This window comes from Rhinolophus sinicus, linkage group LG10 (genome assembly GCF_036562045.2).
Source record: "Rhinolophus sinicus isolate RSC01 linkage group LG10, ASM3656204v1, whole genome shotgun sequence".
In the NCBI taxonomy this organism is placed as follows: domain Eukaryota; kingdom Metazoa; phylum Chordata; class Mammalia; order Chiroptera; family Rhinolophidae; genus Rhinolophus; species Rhinolophus sinicus.
In genome coordinates, this window is record NC_133759.1 from 81,288,981 (window position 1) to 81,307,894 (window position 18,914).

Below are 18,914 nucleotides of genomic sequence, written 5' to 3' on the forward strand. Positions count from 1 at the left end.
CAAGCAGGTGCTGAGATTCCAGGAAAGCAGGGGCAACAATAGAAACACAACAAGAGGACAGTCAAATTGCCTGATTCAGCTTCCATGAGCTGATCCTGAATATAGGAACCCGAAAACGTAGCAAGAAGCTATTTTAATTTCAGCCGATGTATAAATTTTAGGTCTATGGTTTACTGTGGTTTTTTATTTTGAATCAAATATGGAGGATGTGCCATCATCTCCTCAGAGCTCAGGGCTCTGGGGATGGAGCGCCTGCCTTTCCCACTGGGCACAGTAGTCACATGCCAACTGCCTCTAAGTGTTGGCACCCTTGGGCCTGGGCAGGTGCCCCTTCCGATTAGGACCTGGCTGGGAGCCTGACGCTTGGCCTCTGGGAGGTGAAGCAGTCACGTCTGGTCTTTTGCTGTGTGTCTCACCAGGCACGAGCTGTTGGATATTTTTATTTTTGCAGAGAGAACAGACCCATGACCTCAGCGGTTTATTTTAACTGCAGAAGCACCCTAACTATTGGTTGCTGTGTGCTGACATGGTGCAGGACTGTCAGTTCAGCAGGTAGCACTTGAACACCTACTGTGTGCAGACCCTGAGCTGGCTGGAGCAGGCTGGGCCCACTCTCAGCATATAAGGCCAGCTACCTGGGTGCCAGGGAGGGTGATCGGGAGGTCAATGAGGGGTGCAGGATATGGCAGGAGACCATGGCTATCATCCTGGAGGAGGTGGCATCTGCCTTGAAAAGGAGACTCGTGGTAACAGCAAAGGAGAGTGGGGGTAACAGGCAGAGAGAACACAGCCCACCACTTTGTGGCAAGGGTATTTGCATTGCAGTCTTGGCTGCAATGTGGAGCCCTTTCTGCAGGCCAGACTACATGCTAACTGCTTTACCTGTGTTTTCCCAGTCAATCCTTACCAACACCTCATGAGGTTGGTATACTTAGTGCCCATTTTACAGATGAGGACACTGAGACTCAGAGCTATCTAGTAACTTGTGTAAGTGGTAGAGGCATGGTCTAGGGTTACTGTATGACACCCATGCACAATACCCTCCTTCAGCGGACAGCACCTACTATGTGCAGACCATGAGCCATGGTGCTTCCTGGATTCAGACTCCAGCAACACACTCCAGAGTGTCCTCAGATGGCTGGGGTCTCGCATCTCCATCTGTGCAGAGTGACCAAAGTAACCTCTCTCCAGGGTGTGTGTGTGTGTGTGTGTATGAGAGAGAGAGGGTGGGGGGGGAGAGAGAGAGAGAGAGAGAGAGAGAGAGATACAGCCCTGCTTTACAACCTTGAGCAAATCTTTTCTTCCTCTGAGCCTCAGTTTTCTCATCTGTAAAATGGGGCTATAGTATAATACCTGCTGTGCAGGCCCCTGGTGAGGATTAAAAGTGAAAGCCTGTGTGAGAAGTCCACCACCCACCACTCTGAATTATTCAGGATCCTCCAGGCCTCTGTGGCAGCCCCTCCTCTTCCCCTGCACACCAGGCTGTCCCCAGCCTCTGCCAGGGCTCTGCTGACCTCAGGGCCCCAGAACTTCAGCCTATCCAGATAGGGCTCTGAGTGTGATAGAGTGTGTGAGTGTGACTGAGTGTGAGAGAATGTGAATGTGAGAGCATGAGTGCGAGTGTGCAGGACCATGTGTAAACATGAGTTTATGTTTGTATCTGTGAGTTTGTATGTGTACCAGCAATGTGTGACTGTACTTATGTTTATCTGCAAGTGTGTGTGTGAGTACCTATTGGTGTGACCAGATGGGTGTGAGCAATCTATATTTTAGAGTGTGTGTGTGTGTGTAAGCATGCTGTTTGTGTAAGAGGGGAAGAGAAATGATTGACAGGAAGGGGTACGTGGGGGGCCACACTCCTTCAGGCCTTCCGTCGCATGGCCTGACAGCCTGGCTGTGCTGGGACCATGTTGCCTGGCTTTGGCTGGCAGAACCTCAGAGCCTCATGGGAGGAGAGCCACAGGAAGGGGAAGTGAGGCAGGGTGAGAGACCTGACTGCTGCAGGGGACAGAAAACACTGGTATAGAGTGAGGGTTGCTGAAGCCTGATGCCTGGGTCCAAGTCCCAGCTCCTCTACTTACTGAAGTGAGCTGGGCAAGTCACTTCCCTCTCTGAGCCTCAGTTTCCTCATCAGAACAGTGGGGATTATGATGGTCATAACACTTTGGGGTGCAGGGCCTGTACACTGAGCATTACCCACCAAACATTTACGAGCCTGCCTTCTCCTCCTGTCTCTGGGAAGTTGACCAGTTGGGGGCCTGGACACTGGCCTGCCAGAGGCAGAGGAGATGGCTCTTCCTCGCCTTACCAGGGCCCAAAAGGCCTTACTTGTCCCTACTGCACCCCTCCCATCATAGGGATATGTGTGCACGTACATGTGGAGCATAAGGCAGCAGGCCATTCTGTCCATCTCCTTGTGCTCTGGGAGGGTCAGCCCCCAGCCCCAGACCAGGGAGTGTTTCCCATTCCTCTACTGCTCCCATGGTCAGAAGCAGGAGTGGAGTAACTCCTGCCTGTCCCCTCTGGCTTCACTTTCTCCCTCTAGAGCCAGGAAGGTGAGGTACACTGGGGGGAGTGCTGCTACCAGGTCCTCAGAGCTGGTTAACTCCCCCAGTGTCCCACACCGGCTTGCCTGCAGAGCTGTGGCCTGGGCAGCTGTCCTGCTGAGCGGGTTAGCAACACAAGACAGATGGCAAGGGATTATCTCAGCTTCTCAGAATGCAATGGTGGCAGGGGTGGGGCTGGGGGAGGCTCTCACACCCTCCCAATGTGTGTATACCTATGTGTACACACACACCAATGCATGCATGCAGGCACATGCAGCTCCCCACTGCTGCTCCAGCCCCAGCCTAGCCTCCTGCAATTTATGAGGCAGACAGGGAGGCAAGAGAGATGGGATTCTGAGATGTGGTGAGAACCGAGGGACTTGGCAATCTTGTCCCTGTCCAGCTCGACTGCTGGACCACGGGCTGAACCAACTGGGCCTCTGAGAAGGCCCTCCCAGACCCCTCTTGGATTGCCCTGCTCCTAGGGTTTCTCTGCAGCTGCCTCTACTGGGAATGGTGTGTTCAGGAGAGCATGGACTTAGAGAGAAGCTGAGGCTCAGAGATGTGTGAGTTGTGCCAAAAGTCACACAGCAAGTTTGGCACATCAGCAGGCTGAGCTCTGTGGCTTGGCAGGTGGCAGGGTTCCCTCAGATGTCTGGGCACTGGCTGTAGGGTCCCTGGGTTTTCTGCAAACAAGGTGTATTTGCCCCAGCACTTGATACTGCTGCCCAAGGTCCCACAAGGGTGTGTGCATAACCTGTCACAGGATCAGCTGCATGCACACAGGACACAGGCACAGCCTCTCCTTCACATATATTTCAGGTTCTGGATGAAGTCTATTTGGAGTTGAGAGACAGAGCTGAGTCTCCAGGCTATGTCATTGGGAAAGAATTGGGGTGGGGTTAGAGCCCCACTAGAGTGAATTCTCCCACCTATTTCCCAATTCATCATACACAGATAATTGGAGGGGCTTTCTCCTCAGCTTCAGCCAAGGACTCAGCAACGCTTCCCACCCCCCATCTTCCCTTAGAAGCCCTCTCCTCCTCCAGGCCTGAGTCATGTGTACTGTGCCCCAGGGAGGGGTGTAGGCCAGGAAGCTGGGCTGGATTTGCAAATGGCCACCCCAGGGGACCCTTTTCCCAGCATGGGCGGGAGAGGGAGGGCAGGGTGGAGGCCCCATGACAGAAAACTGGTTCTCCACTCATAGCTGCCAATGTCCAGTCCTCTCCTCCCTCCCCAAGAGTGACTCAGGCCTCCTAGACCCAGGACTGGGGACTAGGGGCAGTACAAGCCTGCTAGGGTGGCCTGGCCTCACTCTGCACAGGACAAACCCATTCCTCTAGGCCCCTGAGGTCTCAGCCAGTCACGGGGCTCCCTTGAGTCCTTGTCTAGGACTCATGGGGAACCAATTGGGCCTACCTTCAAAGCTGCTTTGAGAACTTGCAGAACTTGGTGACACCAAACACACAATTCATGTCAGACAAGACTGTGCACCACAGACCATCTTTTCCCAAGCCAGGCCAGCCCCTCTCTCCTCCCCGCCTCCAGTCCGACATAACCCCTGACCACACAGCTGGGTATCTGGAGGTGGGCACAGAGAAGGATGCTGGGTGGAACCTAGCCCCTGGTTCAGGATAAGCTTTACCTCTTTGACCCTCCAGACTAGAGTTAGTCATCTGTATTGTGAGGGTTGGGGAAACCATGTCTAAGCTCCCCACCTCGCTTCAGAGCTTGGCCTGGGGAGGCGGGGCTACATGAACCTGAGGGGTCTGAGCAAGGTTCCCTTTTTATCTGGACTTTCCTTCTTAAGGTTTCTAAGTAACATTCTAAAGAGGCACGGTGAGAGCCAATCAGAGAGCCCATGTAAATACGGGCTCGCTGATTGGCTGTCTCTTTCACGCCCTTTACGAAACTTCAACTTCATCAACTCAGCAAAGATTTTTCCCTCTGGCCTCTTGCGCCCGGTAGGAGAAAGGGCTGGGGGTCAACTTGGACCATTCTCCTGCTGCAGGCTGCTTGGCCCGCCTAATCTGGCCTAATAGGGACAGGCGTGGGCGAGTGAGTCGCTCGCTCCGGCCCGGGCTCTCCCGGATTTATTCTGGCATAGAATCCCCTCAGGGGCGGTTCGGAGAGTGAGCCCCCTCCTGTTTCTAGGACCGCTGCAGAGTGGGCTGCAGGCCGCGGGTATCGAGCTTGGCTGGGCCTGATCGATATCTGCCCGCTGGACTGATGTGCCGGGGAGTCGGCTCGACAGGGCGGGCTCTGAGGCAGAGTGATGGCCTGCAGCCCCCCGCACCACCACTATTCCCTTTACCGGCACTCCCAGGGAAACCGAGGCGGGGAAGTGGTGTTGGGATCGAGCCTGGTGCGGGGACACTCCTTCGTTCTGGGCCGCGCGCGGCCTTCAAAATGGGGGCGAGAGTAGAACAGGGCTGAGCCCTGCTCCCCAACCTCGTTCGCGTTCCCCTTCCCCACCTCCCCTTGGTGGCTCGCAGTCGAGGCCCTCCCCGCCTGTATCTCGTCCCCTGGTCCTCTCCTTCGCCTTCCTCCCACTCTCTTTGTCTCCTCTTTGGCTCTGAGGTCCCTCCCTCCTCGGTGTGGGTGTCTCTATCTGTCTCTACATCTCGGTCTCCATTTCTTTCCCTGCCGGTCTCTGTCTCTGGCTGTCTCTGTCCCTCGGTCTCTGCTTAGGTCTCTTCTGCCTCTTGCTCATTTTTGCTTTCTCTCTTTGTCTGTATGGCTCTCCATTCTCTCCCTCCCTCAGCCCTCCACCCCCCATCCCAACACGCACACCTCACAGCCCTGTTTACGACATCCCCAGGGCTGGCAGGTGGGCGGGGCTGCAGCAGAGACGGGTGAGGGACGACGCAGCCTCCCCCCCCAGCTGTTAACCTTCACGCTTCAGGCCTCTGCGGATGGCAGAGGAGGGGGAAAGCCCAGCTGCCAGCTTGGCGGAGGTGACCAGGCGGGGGCTGGGGACTGCCCCTCCCTCTGGGATCGTGTCTGGGGAGATCTGGGGCCGGAAGGAGTGCGACGCAGGGCGCCTCCAGCAGAGAGAGGCTATTGGCGGATGAGTGGCCTCCCGAAGGCTTTTGCTGGCCAGGCGGGTGCCCAAAGGGGGCTCTGAGTGGCGCCGGCCCTGTCCGCAGCGGAGCCGGACGTGGGGGCCGGCGTGAGAATCCCGCCCATCTGTGAGCCGGCCTCACGCCGTCAGACCCAATTTATCTCGCCGCCAAAGTTTCACAGCCATCTGCTCGAGTGGAACGGTTTCCAGCGCTGGCCCCACTGGGCCCCCCAGCCAGCGCGGGGATGTTTTCCAATACGGCAGTATCGCAGCCCACCCCCCCCACTCCAAAGCAAGGCGGGGGTGTGGGGGGAGGCGGCAGAGCGCGGTGCGTGGGACTGGCAGGCAGCCTTCGCCGGCAAGCGAGCCGACCCTGAATTTTAAGCGATTGATCAGGAAGCGCAGGCCGTTCCCATCACTTAGAAGCAGCCAAATGCGACCGCGCAGGGATTTCAAGGGGCCTTTGCGGAGGCGGTAATGAGGTCACCGTCACCACGCCAGCCGGCGGGCAGGAGGGGACAAGGCCTGCGGGTACGCGTGTGTACACACGCCTGTGAACACGGCCACACCTGTATCCACGTGACCCCAGCACTGACCCAGGAAACTTGGTATTTGGATATGAGCTGAGCTGATCACCGTCTTGTCTCCCCAACCCCCCACCCCAGGCGGAATCAGAGAGAGATATCAAGTTAGAACCTAGCGTCTGTCCAATCCACGATCACCTCTGACAGCTTCGGCACTGGAACCCCACCCTCGTCCCTCTCCACTGTGTACCTAAAATACAAACGTTTGGGCACCTGCCCACAGCACTTCTGAACAAGCCTGTAGAGACAGATGTACCCCAGACCCCAGGCAATCACACAGGTGCATACATTCTGATTACACACCTGACCTCTATGTTCATGCATTGGTACACTCCCCCCCCCCACACACACACATGAACACAACAGGAGCTGCACCATTCTCAGTTCAGCACCCCCTTCCCAAGCATGCCCTCGTGCACACTCGCTCCCAAGACTCCGAGCTTGCTGCTGTGTCCTTGCTGGTGGGCGCCTCCACTGTCCACCAGGCAGCACGGGTGCAGACCTCAAAGAGAACAAAGGCCGGGCGGGTGGGAGGGAGGAGGGGGTTGAGCCCCTGGCTTCGTCCTCCTTGGCGTTGCTCGTCTGTCTCGGCTCCGCGGCCACCGCATCGAGCGACTCTGATTGCCGAGTAAATCACCGCGATCATCTGAATAATTATCGTCTCCTGAAAAGGGAAAAAACAGGGGAATAAATAAACAGGAGAGAACAGCCACCTGATTTCTCAGAGCCCTGGGTGGAAGGAATATATCAGGGTGGCTGTAAGTTGTCCCCTGCAGATCCTAAGGACTTCTTGGGATGCAGTGCAGGTGGGGATGGATTGGGCCTCAGGGCAGAGTTCTCCTACAGAGGTGGCGGCTAGGATCGCGTCCTCTCTCTTCATCTCCCACGGACAAGTCAGGCCAGCGCCCTGTTGGCCTCTCCCCAGCTCCTTACTCAGTCAGGCCCACCTGCCCTGTTGAGCTCCCTCTGGTCTCCAAGGCTTGGCTCCAGCCCATCTGCCCCCAGAATGTCCTTTCCCTTCCACTCCAGCTTGCCTGACTTTTGCATCTCTGAAGTTCATCCCCAGGCTACTTCCTCTGGGAGGTTCTTCCTGACTGCCCAGCCTCCAGGATCCTCCTCTGCCAATATTGCAGTGTCTGATTCCACAGAGCCTGACTGATTTGGGGGTGTTCCCCTGGTCTCTGCAGCTGGATGGAGAGCTTTGGTGGGAAGCAGCTATGTTTTAAACAAAATAATGATAATAACAATAGCAGCTACAGTACGACCCTGTCCTGAACACTACTGATGTCTGGTCCCATGCTTAAACCATCCTTTCACTCTGGATCCTCCTCCAGAATCCTTTCTGGGAAGTACTATCCCCATTTTACCAGTGGGAAAATTGAGGTTTAGCAACAGTGAGGCTTGGCCCTGCCCTTTTCGCCAGGCTTAAAATGCTGGTCGTCTTCTGCATCCTTTCTGGAGTCCCCCATATCCTACAGGTCCCAGCACCATGACATAAATACCTCACTCATCCTTCCCATTTCTGCTTCCCCTACCTCCCCCACCTCTGTTTTTGTATCCTCAGGAAGGGTGCCATCCATGAATTGTGACCCCCAACCCCCCAAAGGGCACGACCCTTCCCCACAGCCCCAGCATCAAAGGAGGGGCAGCTCAGTCCTATGATTCTCCTGCCTGAAATGGTTCCAGATGTGGGGCCTGAAGAAGATGTGGGGTGACAGTTTGGCACATGGTTAGGTTTCCTCTTGGAGGCTGCCCAGAGGGAGGCCCATCCACCTCCCACTCTTGGCACCTGGTCAGTAAATGGGAGTAGAACATGCCTCTGTTCCGGGAGGTCTCCCAGGAGGCTGGGGAAGGAGGACCCCTTGTGGAGGCTGGGTGTCTGGGGCAGGAGAGAAGCTGAAACCCATTGTCGGTTTGCATTCTACCCTCTATGAGGGGCAGGCTCCTGGGTCTGGGGCCTGGGGGCCATATCCATGCTTGGGTTCTCCAGGCGGTGCAAGGAGGCCCAGGACTGAATGGTTTAGATCTACACTTCTCCTCAGAGACATGCCATTGTAGATGGGGGAAATTCAGTCAGGGGTCCCAAATTGGTTCTTAGCTAATGGCCTGTGCAGATCTGTCTATGGGGGTTCTGATTCAGCGCCCCAAGTTTACTTGTGGTCATTGGGGGGGACCTGAAAGTCTTTGTCTGTGGCTTGGGTAGAGAAGGGACAAGTGAAACATAGTGTTGCTCTAAACACACATCCCACCTCTGGGTGTGAATGAAGAGGAGGCAGGGCCCAGCCTGGCTCTGGAAAACCCTCAGTCCTTTCTTCCCAGTCTTCTTTGGGACCACGGGCAGCACCTCCTCCTGGGGAGGGAAGCAGAGGTGGCCAGGACCCATGGGGTGGTTCACAGGACCCTCCTGCACCAACACCTCTGCCAGCTTCTGTTAGCCTCAGAGCAGAAGAGGATGTCTTGGTTCTCTACTCCCTCCAACAGATAGGTATTTCTTTGGCACCTGCTATGTACTGGTACTGGGGGCTCAGAAGCCTGGGGTGTGGAAATTGCTCAGGCAGATGGGAAGGCATACTCGCCTTCCCACACATACTCACACAGACTCCCTCCCTCTCTCCCTTCAGAGTGTGACCACTGAGAACTCCGGGGGAGGCAGTAATGAATGTGGCAAGACCTTTGAAATTAGGCAAACTCAGGTTCAGACTCTGACTCTACTACTTATTAGCTGTGAGCAAGTCAATGAGCCTCAGTTTTTGTATCTGCAAAGTGGGAATTCTAGTAGTACATGTTTCATAGTGTATCTGTGAGGGTGCAGTGAAATAGTCCAGGTGTGGGATTTAGCCCAGAGCCCAGCCCAGGGTGACTGCTCATCACCATTAGCTAGTAGGGAGGAAGGAAGAGAGGAGCTCCTTGGCTACACTAGGGCAGTCACTCCACGGCATGGCTGGTGTCCAGTCTCTCTACTCAGGGTTGGAGGTGGTGGGTCTTGGCAGGTCCTTTGAACTGCACAGACCCCCACTCTCCTGCAAGCTTGGCTCCCTCCCTGTCACAGGCTCTCCTGACTAGCCTGGGCTGGCTGTCACTTTCTCGCCTGCCCATAATTCCATCCATTCGTGTCTCCCCCTAAATACACAGAGCTTTCCCAGACACAAGAACATCCCCCCACCCCACTCCCACATCCAGCTCAACTCCTCAGGCCCATGAATGTGTAACAGTCACAAACATAGGCACTCATACCTGGTGCGCAAATGCAAAGAGGCACACACAGAGGCAAAGTGGTGGAGAGACACAACCATGCACATACGCACACTCGAGTGCACACACACATAAGTACATGCACAGCACAAATAAGTACAAACAAGTACCTACACTCTCACACCAACACAGGGAGATGCAAGCATATTGCACACACGAGAATCCACAGGCATATGTGCTCCCCACACACATGCTTACTAGGACAGGCACAGATACATACGGACACACACAAGGACACAAGCACGTGTGCAAAGTAAGGCACATGCACACATGTACATGCACATAGGCACACACCAGCTCTCTTGCCCCCCCACCCCCCGCAGAGAGCTGGCCTCCCGCCAAGCCCGGCGCTTTCTGCTGGGTGTGCACAACCTTTCACAAGCTCTAATTGAGTCGAGGGTGATTTATAACGCGGCAGCGCCCCTGCCCAAGTGGGCTGCCCCCTCCTGCTGCAGCCCTGGCCAGAGCCTTTGGATACCCCCCCCATACATCCTCCTCACACAGGGTCACACACACAGGCCCCTGGGAGAAGGGGGCCTTTCCCCACTTGCCACCAGCTCCTTTCTTTATTTTTGCCTTTCTCCCAGGCCAAACTCTGGGCTTGGAGAGGTTTTGCTTCAACACACCCTCATCACCACCACCACCAAACCCAGCATAACACATAGCCCAGACACTGGGAGACCAATCCCAGCCTTCTTAACCTGTCTGGCTAGGGACAGCCAGAACCTTGAGTGCGGATCCCTTCTGCTTCCTGAGCTATAGCAGGAGAAACTGGATTTAGACATGAGAAGGGACTGCCCCACTGAGCTGGGGGTGCAGGTAGGCTCTGGTCAGCCAGGGCTGAGAGAGCCTGGGTTCAGGGTGATGGGAGAGGAAGACACCACTGAGAATCTCGTTTCCTGCCACTCTCTCCTTTTGGGTAACTGATCTGACGACCCTCCCTCCCAGCTGTCCCCATGGCCTGTGTGGTTGGGCCTGTGATTAATCGCATTAATTAGGCCCTGAGGTTTGGCTCATAAAGTCCCCTTGTCCACCTAAGAAGGAGCCGCAGGGAGGGCCTTTGTCCTGGTATGTGTGGGAGTATGCACCCTGACTCCTCACCTCTGACCCCAACATGGACTAGCAGCTCCAGCCATGGCCCATGAGCTCAGCCTGAGAGCTATTTCATCCTCCCAGCAGCCTCCTGTATTGGATGCTGATGCTGTTAACCCATTTGACAGTGAAGGCAACCAAGGCTCAGAGAGGCCAAGTCTATGCCCAAGTTAAACATCTGGTTCATGGTGGAGCTGGGATTTGAAATCAGACAGCAAAGCAAAGCATGACTGACCCATGGCCTGGCCCCTGATAAAACCCCATTTGGCTCCCAGGACCCCTGGTGCTCAGGGTGCTGTTTTTTCGGAGCTGGAGAAGCTCGTAGGAGGGGCTAGCCTTCTCCATTCCCAGAACTGGGGTTAGTTTACAGCACAAGGGACTCAGATTAGATTTAAGAGGGACCTCCCTGGCCATAAAGAGATTGGTAGCCAAGAGAAAAGTGTGTGTGTGTGTGTGTGTGTGTGTGTGTGTGTCCACATGGGAATAACAGCCAACATATAGTACTTGCCTATTGACCCACAGTCTCCTGGGAGAGGAGTTGAACTCCATTTTAGAGGTGAATAAAACTGATAATCTGACAATTTAAGCCATCTGCCCCAGCCTCATGGATTCAAGGAGGCAGCATCCCATCCCTTCCACAACTGACATGTTCTTTGGCCTCCATGGCCCTGTGACCCCACTTCATGTCTGCTGTGTTCATTCCAACCCTTGGTCCTTCAGAACTCATTTGAACACCAATGAATGAGGGTGTGAAATGGGTGGCCTTGAGGGCATGGGTGTGTCCCAGAGACTGGTGGGTTGGCGATTTGTGCTTGGATGTGTGTGTCGCTATGTGTGCCTTTGTGACCCAGTCCTGTTTGGGTGTGGGTGTCTTAGTGATGCTGTGTGGGTTTATGCTTGTGTCTGTGTATTTCTGCATGTTCGTATAGATTTCAGTATGTATCATCAGTCTGTCTCTCTCCCCATGGCCTGTGTGATGTGTTTCTATGTCTGTGAGCTTCCTCCTCATTTGTCTCAGTGTGTGTGTATCTTTGTATGTCTGTCTCTGTCTCAACTTCTGGGCGTGTCTCTATGTGAGCATTTCTGCAGGCCCTGCTAGGTGTGTGTGTCCATGTGGCTCTGTGTCTGTTTCTGTATGTGACTTGAGGTATGACAGTGCGTGTGATGGTGTGTCTACGTGTCTGTATCTGTGTGTGTGACTGCGTGTGAGACTGTCTTAACTATCTGTGTGTATGTGAGACAGTGTGTGCGTGCGTGTCACTGAACGGTGCTGTCTGTGTGACTGTGTTTCACATCAGGGACTAGGGTGGGCACAAAATTTTTCAGTAATCAGGAAAATTATTTCAGTGTAATATTTTTTGAAAATCACAATGAATGCAAAAAATCCATGATGAGAAAAGTATAAATATATTAAATCCAGGATCAGAATGTGTGCCTGTCCGCGCGACTGTGAGTGTGGCTGTGACTGCGAGTGTGGCTGTGACTGCGCCCTCCCTCCTGCGCCTCGCCAGGTGAGCCCACCCCCCTCCAGTCACGCTGGGCTGGGTTGAGCCGCGGTAATTTCCGAGTCGGCGGCGGCTTTGTGTGCACCGGCCGCTGTCTTGGGGGCGGGGATGGAAGGGAGGGTTATTTCTCCCCCTCTTCCTTTTTATTGGGTCATTAACAACGGCCGGGACTGCCGCTGCGCCCCCCCCTTTCATGTCTGCCGCGCCTCCCGCCATTATCTCCCTCCGCCGCGCGGCGTAATTCGATGCCAATCAGGTTTAGGGCGCAGAGGCAGCCGGATCAAAGACCGGGCCGCGGCGTTGGAGGGAGTCGGGTGGGGGAGCGGGCTGTGCTATCCTGGATTCGGGGCACCCACCCTGTGTTCCATTCAAGCGCCCCTAGGGTCAGACCGGGGAGGCCTCGCCCACCTCGTGAGGAGGTTCAGAAAACCGCACGAGGGTGACGAGGTGATCAGTGGAGGGACCCCGCAGTCCAGTAGGCCATCGGGGGACCCTTGAAGGCTGGAGGTTGGGGGGTGGTTTCCTGTAGGGCGTGGCCGTGAAGGCGGAGCCTTGAAAGATTTTGGTAACAAATGTGGAAATGGCATTCTAGGTAGAGGGACCAGCTTGGGCAAAGGCTGGGAGACAGGAACCAGCGGTGTTTCAGGCATAGAGAAGAATCTGGCAGGTTCTTCTGTCTGGGCCTTTGTGTTATATTTCATGAGCTTGGAGCAATGGAGGATGCTTGAGAGGGGAGGGACAGAATCTTAAGGCCTGCAGGACCATTTACCTGATGATGTCCTGTGCCTGCTAGAAGCCCTGTGGACTCAATTTCCTCCTCTGGGAAATGGGGACGTTCTCAGCTCTCCTCACCTCTTCCACAAGAGATTAGTGAGATGGTCAACATGATAGAACAAGCAAAAACAAGCACAACTCAACATTTATTGAGCACCTAGTGTTTGCCAGGCCAGGCCCCAGTCTTGTTTCATTTTTACAACAGCCCTGCAAGGTTGGAACTCATTTTACAGATGAGCAGAGGCAGAGAGGTAAAATGACTTGCCCAATATTCCATAGCTGGTGAGGGGCATGCCTGGGATTTGAATTAGGACTATAGACCCAGAGCTCACAGGAAGAGGCTCCTCTCCTCAGAGGGTCCCTGCCCGAACTATCTGCCCCACCTGAAAAATAGGGGTAAGGTTTTGAAGTTGCCACTGTGGGGAGGCAATGGTTTCACAGAGTGGGCTGGGTGGTGGTGGTGGGACCAGAATCCCTTCCCCAGACTCACAGCTGCCTCCGTTGTTTATAGCCCTTCTTTAGCCAAATCACCTGCCACCTCCCTCCAGTCTTTCTTAGTCTGTAAAATGGGGTTAACAAGTTTCCTCGGCTTGATCCTGATGGGTCAGTGAGTGTGTGCAGCAATGGGCGTTTGGAAAGTAAGATGCAGTATTAATTGGAGTTTTTACTATCACCATTAGCCAAAGACCGGGAAGGGGGGGAGTGTCTGCCAAACAGTCCAGCAGAGCATGGAAAGCCCCTTTCTCCCCCAAGGAAAATGCTAGTGTTTAATCCCAATGATTTTGGAGAGAGTAGTTCCCCTTCCCCCATTCCTGAGAGGGAGAGAAATACATTTTTCTCTACCAAATAGTGCTGGGTCTTCACAACTCTAAATATCTCAGACCCGAGAATGTTCTGAGCAAACCGCGGTATACATAATACATGCTTCTGTTCTCAACTAAAAACAGGCCTCTGGTCCGGACCGCGAAGGCAGCAGCCAGCGAGGGGCCCTACTACTGTCCTCTACCCCCCAACCCTCAGATCTGGGCTCTGGTAAGCTGGGGTTGGTGGGGTGGGGAGTGGAGGCCCCTGAGCCCTTGGTGCTTTCCAGATGATTTCCTGAATACCTGCTGGGCTGGGTCTGCTGGTACTGGGGAGATGGCTGTAGGAGGTCCCCAGAGAGTACCCATTCTGGTGGGGGGAGGCCAGTAAGAGCACAGTTCCTGTACTGGGGGTGGGGCGGGGATCCATGCTCACATTGGCGAGGTTTCCAGTGGGCCTGGGGACACCATCTCTTCCTGGAGGGACAACTGAGTTGAACTGAAAAGAAGGAATAAAAGTTTACCTGATGAGGGCAGGGGACAGGAAGCCCATTTCAGGAATGTGCAAAGCCTGGAGGCCTGAAAGAGTAGTGCACAGTGAGTGTTAATGGAGGTGGGGAGGATGAGCAGGGGGGCTTGCACTGGAAAGGGCTATGGGACCCCGAAAGGGCAGAGCCTGAAGGAGCTTGGAGGGGCAGCTTCAGAGCAGAAAGTCACCCTACCTCAGCCTCCTCATCTGTACTATGGGCACAAGACCTCCCCTTTGCCCCCTAGAGGGTTGGATGGAAGGCAAATTAGACAGAGGAAGGGGAGGTTCTTGTGCCTTCATACCTCACCCCCCACACACACACTTGGGATGGACAGAGGTTGGGTTGAGGAGGCAGGAATGGGGGTCTCTTGTCTCCACTGAGCTCCAAGCACAGGGATTCAGACTAGGGATCCTGAGCCCCCTCCCAGACCTGGTCTGGGCTGTCCATGGAGGTGGCTATGATTGGAATCCCCCTGGGATGTGGGCATGTGGCTGGCAGTATCTCCCACTGTGGAAATGGGATCTGGGTCCTAGCTGTCAGGTCAGGGAAGCTGCTCTCCACTGGGGGGCTCTGCAGGGCCCCATCCTCAGGTCTGACCAGGTTCTTGTGCTGTCTGTTGCTTCTCCATCTCCCACCTTCCTGAAGGAGGTCCATTGCCCCCCACCCTCCATCCCTCCTGGAGAGTCCCTGCCTGGCTGGAGCTGGGTGCCTGTGTGTGTTGGGGAAGGGGGTGATGGCTGCACCACACACCGTAGATCCCAGCTGCCTCTGGACGCTGAAAAATCCAATTTTCTTCCTAATTGCCACCGCCCGCGCTCTCTCCCCTCACAGCCTACTTCTGCTTGGCGGCGCTGTGTCTCCCTCCCCCGCCCCCCCACGCTCCCTACTCCTGCCTCCCGCTGCCCACCCCTCGGCGGACGCTGGCCCCCCTTCTCGGTCACCCGTGTCAGGACGCACCATATATCATGTCCGCAGTCGGGAGGGGCTTGGGGAGCGGACGGGCCCCCGCCCTGGGCTCCCTGACGAAATCGTCCTTTTCCGCGGCGGATGACAGGTTGTGGGAACAACAGCTTGAATTACGGAAAGAAGTTTCCCCACTGAGTTAATCTGCAGTGGCTGGAGGTGACCTTCTGGAGACGGCGATTAATCACGGGCCGTGGCGGGCGCCGCGCCACGCCGGGCCCTTTGGGGGAATACTAATTCCACTACAAGATAAATCATAATTTGACAATAATCATCTGCCCTAATCACTCCAATTCTTCCGTTTAATTATTTGTATACATCGTGTTTCTTCCACGAGGACCCTGTGTGTGCCTTGGGTGGGGAGGCACAGCTGCCTGGACACGGACCCCTCTTGGACCCCTTAGCATCTTGCCCTACTGGGGTGCCTGGGGAGGCCTGACCTAGATCCACTAGAAAGAACTTTGGGGCTCAGAACTGTCATAGCGTGACTGGGGAAACTGAGACTCAGAGAGAGGCCAGGACTTGCCAAGGCTTAGGGTGAGCCAAGCTGAAGAATCAGGCTTCTGATGTTCCGTCCTAGGTGGCATCCCATTGCCTCACCCTGCTGAAGGATTGGCCCAGAGTGCCTCACTTCCCCTGCCCTGCTCCCTCACCTCTATCCCCAATCCCTGTGGTGCTTGCTCCCACCCTCCATCTGCCAGCATGGACAGGGTTGCTGGCTGCTTCCACTCCCGCTATTCAAGCTCTGGGCCTGGCTGTCCACTCAGGACATGAGGATCAGGGGCTGTGGGCATCTGAGCAGATGTTGCCTGGTGCCACCTCCCGGGCCGGGTGCATGTGACTGCTGTCGGTTGATGGGACCTCTCTGAATCTTGTAGCCTTTACCTGTAAATTGGGTAGGCCTCCCTCTCTTCCAGGGTAGTGGAGACCTGGCCCAGTGCCAGATCCACAGGGATGCTCACAGATGCCTCCCACTGCCCCTTCCTGTTCTGTTAGGGTCCAGCCACTAGATCCCTGCATTTCCTACCATGTTTCCCCAGAAAATAAGCCCTAGCATGATTTTTAGGAGGACATCCCCTGAACATAAGCCCTAATGCGTCATTTGGAGCAAAACTTAATATAAGACCCGGTCTTATTTTCGGGGAAACACGGTACCCCCATTCCCTCCCAAATCTGGCTCCTGGTGTTGCCATGCTCAGCTCTTGGGTTGGGCTGCCAGCAGAGTTCCAGGGACTTACCACTGCCCCTGATACTCTCCTTGGAGGGGCTGGCTGGGCTGCCGCCAGCTCTGGATCCCCGAATCAGGAATCGGAATGACTCAGTGTCTTTCTTCTTCCAGGGGGGGCTCTTGGCACCACACGGTAGGGGGTAGTGGACCCAGCTTGGCTCCCCAGATGGGGCTCCTGTGGGAACTATGATGCCCCTTTGGCAATATGAGGGATGGCTTCCCCAAACAAGAACCAAAAGCTGGGCGTGTGCTGATGGGGCTACAGCCATGAGAATGATGTACTGATGATAATGAAAATAATGCTAATGGCAGTAGGTGTTCATTCCTGACAGAAGCCTGCACGGCGAGCTCCTGGTCCCAAGGACGGCTGATGGTAGGCTGAGGGTGGAAACACAGCCCTTATCCTCAGGATGCCCCAGTCTCAGGGAAAAGATGTGGCCCTTTTCCTCAGATCTGAGAGAGAAGAAAGAAGTGGGAAAAATACAAACCACAGTATTGTGTGCCAACATTTATGGAGCTCCCACTGTGGGCCAGGCCTGGTGCTCAGTATTCTGCCTACATCACATCTCTGAGTTCTCATGACCAAGTGTCATGAGGTGTGACGTTAGTCCATTTTACAGATGGGGAAACCAAGTCTCAGAGAGGTGAAGTCATTGCTATGTCACTAAGCTTGTGAGTACAAGGTTGGGATTTGAATTCAGATTCTTCCTCCAGTCTCCCCTGTCTCCCAGAAACCTTGACACAACTATCTCATCAGTATTGTAGAATTTCTGGCCAGAGGATCTGAGAAAGCTGAGCCAGTCTCTTTACCTCTGAGGGTCTCAGTCTTTCCAACTGTGAAAAGGGACCTGGGGCAATTGTGAGACTGGAGTTGTGAAAGGACAGTCAATCAGTGCCTCAGCCCTCTATCCCCGTAAGTCCCTCGTGGGGCTGACTTCCCTCCCTTCTGCTGTAGTTTCCCTTCACTAATCCTCTGTGGACACCGGGCTCCCTTCTTCTCTGTCTTTGGCCAGACTTGTGCCTTCCCATGCCAGCTCCTCAGTGACTCCTGCCTGGAGGAGGAGATATGTGTGGGACAGGCAGTATCTTATAGCCCACCGACCTCTATCTGATGCCATTCCCTGACAACCCCTGGGCAAATCAGCCATAACTTGTGACCAGTGGAGACCCTGCTGGCTCTATGAGATGTGTTTTGGTCAGGCACCCTCTGGCTATCCCACAGTCCTTACCCCACCTCGCCTACCTTTTTGGGGTCAGTATTCCCACACACCAGGTACAGCTCTGGAGGGTGACTGTGCAGGAGTGTCACACTCCCGCTATAGAGACCTGAGGGGGGTCATTTGGCCTCTTTGAGCCTCAGTTTCCTTATCTGTAAACCAGAAGTAATAATAGTACCTGCTTACCTATTGTTAGTATAAGTAAGCAGGTAACAATCAGGCATGGTGAGGTCACACAGGGGTTAACCAATTGTCGCTGTCGCTTGGCCCGGCCTCTAAGTCACCTTTTTGGGGTGACCAAGAGGGGAGGGGCATCCCCCCTGCAGACAGCACTCCACTCAGCAAGGCTCTGGATCAGTCTCTTCCCATCCAGAGCCTGTTGCCCTTCCTGGGAGGGAATGGCAAGGGGGGGGTGGCTGGCCGGGAGTTGGTGGAGCTGTGGCAGAAGAGAGGGGAAGCAAAGGTTGGCCTGAGTGGGAGAAAGATGGCCTGGAGGGAGAGCAGCTGAGTCGCTGGGGAGGGAGGGAGGCTGTCGTGCTATAAATACCTCCCAGGTAACAGGACCCGTAAATGGAGGGAATTAGTCACATTCAGCGGCACCTCCTAGAGAGGACAAGGAGCAATGACCTAAATCCATGGAAGGGAAAAAATTAGGCTAACCTTTGGAGGGGGGTGGTTAGGGGCTGCATACTGTGCCTCCTCAGGGGGTGCCCTGGACAAGATCTGCTGGACAGGGGCCAGGGAGGAATCACCATGGCAGGAGGGGTCTGGAAAGGACATTTTGTCTCCCCGAAGCCCAGATTTGTGAGATGTATGATGGGCTCTTTTCTTCTCAAGAATTCTCTAGCTTCTCAGAAACTCAAAACTATTCCTCTTGGAAGTCCTTTGAGAAGTCTAGCCCTGGTATTTCCTCATGTCACTCTGAAGCACGTTCACATTTGCTGCCTTCCTTAAGTCCTCACTGTCCCTGAGGCCCCTCCAACCTTATTAGGCATCCAGCTCTGTTCACTGGGTTCCTGGTTCAGGCAGAAGAATCTTTGCTTGGGAAGCAAGAAGGATGTGTCCTGCTTCTCTGCACCCCACTGCTGGGGCTGGGTCCACTTGTCCCTCACTGGCATGATGACCAAGGCCCCAAGCTTCACTCCCTTCTGGGCCCGCCCCCTCCCCATGGTTGCCAGAGCAACAGTCAGTGCATGCCCTCCCATGCTCCCACCTTCCCTACTCCTCTAGGAATGGAGTCCAGGCCCCTTGGCCTGCTTACCGGGCTTCTAAGCAGCCTTCTAACCACATCTGCCTTTGCTCTCCCTCACACCCACCCTGCCACTTTAAATTCTCCAGGTCTTTGCACGGGCTGTCCTT

At 54.9% G+C, this 18,914-nt stretch overlaps 1 protein-coding gene and 1 long non-coding RNA gene across 5 annotated transcripts in view; one reads left to right on the forward strand and one right to left on the reverse strand.

Moving 5' to 3' along the window:
* Positions 1 to 1,273: 1,273 nt before the first annotated feature.
* LOC109451839 (uncharacterized) lies at positions 1,274 to 15,300 on the reverse strand. 2 transcript variants are annotated; one of them, XR_012489801.1, is made up of 4 exons: positions 15,105 to 15,300; positions 14,142 to 14,196; positions 12,813 to 12,897; positions 1,274 to 6,858 (listed from the first exon to the last, which is right to left on the reverse strand). It is a non-coding gene; the product is annotated as an uncharacterized LOC109451839 (long non-coding RNA). The 2 variants fall into 2 exon arrangements; XR_002138041.2 differs by lacking the exon at positions 12,813 to 12,897.
* Positions 13,772 to 18,914, forward strand: part of PSD2 (pleckstrin and Sec7 domain containing 2) — a 73,774-nt gene continuing 68,631 nt past the window's right edge. Inside the window, exon 1 of one of the 3 annotated variants that reach the window (XM_074313619.1) lies at positions 13,772 to 13,849. The gene's annotated coding sequence lies outside the window, so the exon portion shown is untranslated. The remainder of the gene's footprint in view (positions 13,850 to 18,914) is intronic. The other 2 variants (XM_074313618.1, XM_019740370.2) reach the window with 2 other exon arrangements.